The sequence below is a fragment of the Adiantum capillus-veneris genome, chromosome 6 (genome assembly GCF_014529385.1).
Source record: "Adiantum capillus-veneris isolate H3 chromosome 6, ASM1452938v2, whole genome shotgun sequence".
In the NCBI taxonomy this organism is placed as follows: domain Eukaryota; kingdom Viridiplantae; phylum Streptophyta; class Polypodiopsida; order Polypodiales; family Pteridaceae; genus Adiantum; species Adiantum capillus-veneris.
In genome coordinates this window covers 150,036,272-150,039,947 of record NC_140936.1, presented here as the reverse complement: position 1 = coordinate 150,039,947, position 3,676 = coordinate 150,036,272, and positions in this window count along the sequence as shown.

Genomic DNA, 3,676 nt, shown 5'->3' with positions numbered 1-3,676 from the left:
ACAAAGTGGGCGGAAGCCAGGGCGACACATAAGACTCATGCAAGGTCAACTGCCAAGTTTCTCTTTGAGAACATTATTATAAGATTTGGTTGTCCCTTTGAGATTGTGAGCGACAATGGTACCCATTATATAAATGGAGTGATAAAAGAACTCACTACCAACTTCATGATAGCTCACCATAAGTCCACGCCTTATTATCCACAAGCAAATGGCCAAGCTGAAAGTAGCAACAAAACTCTCATCTCCATTTTGACAAAGACAATTGAGGCTCATCATACATATTGGGATTTAAGCTTACATCGGCTCTATGGGCTTATCGCACTTCTTACAAAGTGGCTATTAATTGTACACCATTCAAAATGGTATATGGTCAAGAAGCAGTTATGCCATGGGAGTTTGTAATTCCTAGTTTGCACGTAGCTTCACAAGAAGGTTGGGATGGTAACCCTTTAGTTGAGCGCTTATACATCCTTGAGAGGTTAGATGAAGAAAGACAATTGGCTGTGCAAAATGCACTTGTGGAGAAAGATAGGAGGAACAAATGGTTTGACCATCATCTAAAGAACAAAGATATCAATGTTGGTGATAAAGTCCTTATGTGTGGAGTGCTTAACGAAAAGAAAAAGTTGAGATATGCAGGAAAAAGACCATATAGAGTATGTGAAATCACCCCACAAGGAACCATTTGTGTGGAGACTCTTGATGGAGTTGAAACCATTGGATTCCTCAATGGGAGCAAATTTAAAAGATACTATGATCCTTTAAGCCAAGAGGAGCTACGTGCCATCCATCAAAAAAAGGCAGCCAAGGCACAAACAGAATTGAAGAAGATACAAGCTCAAGCTGAGGCTAAAGAGCGACAACAACGCATAAGACGCCAACGAGAGGTGAACCTTGGAGTTACACATGCATTCCACGTTGAAACAGAGGATAATTGGTTGGACTTTGGCACACCTCTACGATACCCTATTGAGCTAAATAGCATCAATGGAAAAGTTCTATATAACGCCTTATTGGACACGGGTGCTAAGTATAATCTGTTGTCATATGGAGTGTGGTGTCAATTGGGAAAGCCACCTCTATCTGAGAGTATTATCCAAGTCAAGGGTGTCAACAAGAAAAAAACTGCGATTTTTGGAATCTAGCACACTTCTGCCAGTTATGACAATGGGATTGTAGCTCAAGACTTTTTGGTCATGCCTGCTAGAACTATGGAGGGTAATATAAACCTAGGATGCACCTGGATGATAACCACCAAATGCACTATTGATTGGGGGACTGAGGGTGTCACAATGCAAAAACTAATTCTTAGCCCTGCCACTCAATCCATAGTCCCTGAGATATTGCCTCTTAAGGAAATAAAACCCAAAACATTGCATGTCCAGGAGGTTGAACCATATGTCCCCAAAGCCCAACTCTCTAGAAGCTTCATTTGCTGTAGTTGAAATAAAGCTTGAGACACACAAGACCCATCCTAATATAACAAACAAAACATACAAGTGGGTCCCTAAATCTTCTTTAGCAACAACCATAGCTAGTGCCAAAAGACAGGAGCCTGGTAAGAGACGTCCCACTCACCTTAAGAAATGTAAAGAAACATTTCGTTGGATTCCTAAAAAACTATTGGAAGCCCAAGGCTATTATGAAGGAAATGATCAAATCTGGGTGCCAAAACGTAAATTGTGCTCTTACTTGTCACCTGACCCATGTGAGCCCAATCCTGTAGCTCCACAAAAAATTGAAGATTGCGGAAAGGAAAAAATCACGGAACACTACATACCCACTCTAGAGCTAGTTTGGGTACAGAAAAAAGAACGATTTGTTTCACCTAGTTCAGGAACAAGGAAGTCAAATGAAGCTTGTTGCTCTTCATGTAGTTCCTATACAGAAATAGAAGCTTCGACACAACCTCCACCTACCATTGTACATATCCATACAAACAAGAAAGAGTTTGCACCTCCTATTGTAAGTTCACCACTTACAACAACGTTGCAAATAAGATAATGGGAGAGTACCTTACCACCCTTGCAACTAGATGAAATGCCTAGGGTGGTTGAAAACTATTGGTCAAAGTCTTCACCCATAACGACTTGGAACAATTGGTTTCAAAGGTGACGACATCATTCCAAAAGATATGATCTACCCAAGGAAGGGGGGAGTCTTTACTGACATCCATCATTCACTTTCTTCCCTCTCAACCTTCCTCCCTAACCTCTCATTCTCTAATCTTAGGGAATGTATATATAAAGCCTTATACTCACAAAACAAGATAAAAAAGTAAAAGAGCAAGAGCTACCAAACAATAATCTGGAAACTTACAACATAACACAAAATCATAAAAACACATTATGCACAAGAACACGAAATTTTGATAGAACCCTTGTAATAATTGCACTCTAACCATCATCTATCTGTGTGTACAAATATGGCTAGTATGCTAGAGTCATCAACTCTTGCCTTGGGTGAGAGGCACCCTCGTTACTTTTCACAAGTGTTTCACATGGTCTTTCCGGTGCTTGCATGTAAATGGTATTTGGTAGGTATGCTAGCATGTAAGAGAAATTTTGACGAGTTAGAATGGCTGATACGTCTCTTGACCACGACTGATCCATACTTAGTAGAGAGCGTTTCTCCCATTGCACAAGTCTACCCTTTTCACCAAGATGACTATAGACGTCTAGTGACCTTCTTAGTAAACATTGGTGCCTCTAATGATGAAGACAATTTACATGATTACACGGATGACACATATGGTCTCACGGATGATGACTTTGTTTTTATTGACAACGAGAATAGGGGTTTAGCCTTACGGTTTCCCCCCAATCTCTACAATATCCTATTCCCTTGACTCTCTAGGGGGAGTGCAAATAATTAGGTTAGGGTCTTTTATGTTGTTTAATTGTGTTCAATAAGGGTTGGTACCTCTTCTCACTAATGTGCCTCTGGAAGGTGGATGTTTGGTGGTGAGTATTGTGCAGTTTGTGACTACATAAGGATGCCTTTGAAGGACAACAACAATGTATGTTTACATGTTACAATGGATGTTCTCCATTATATCAGGTGTACTACTTCCTTTTATCTATGCTTTCCACAGTTACATGTTTGCATCTTGTCATTTGAGTTCTAATAATGCATAAAATTTATGAAGTTATGACATTGCCAATTTAGATGCAATAATTTTCTCAAAGTTCTAGTACCTTGTTCTTCTCTTTGAGTTTGGTCTATTAGTTGTCTTTAAGTAGGTATCAGGACCTTATGCTAAACGAGGCCACTTAATTACTAACTTTAATTCTTAAATAGTCTATTAATTGTGGTAACTTTAGTAATGTTTTAGGCTATGAGGATATAGTTCTCTCTAGATTATTCCACCTAAGTGTGACTTGTGTTGTGGAAGTCCATGTGTTAAGCTGGTATTTGAGAGCTCGAGTTTCCCGGCTAGTTTATGCTCAAGCTGGTATTTGAGACCTCGAGTCCCCCAGCTACTTGTAGCAACTATGACAAAAACAACAAAGGAAACAAAAGAAAAGAAAAGAAAAGAAAAAGAAAGGAGAAAGCAAATAACACAAACTTCCTTGTATTTTATGTTGATCACACTTAAGTGATATAAGTGGCAAGATCACTACTCTTTAGACCCCAATGAGCATTCCTAGGGTTAACTACTCTTTAGTGGACATTT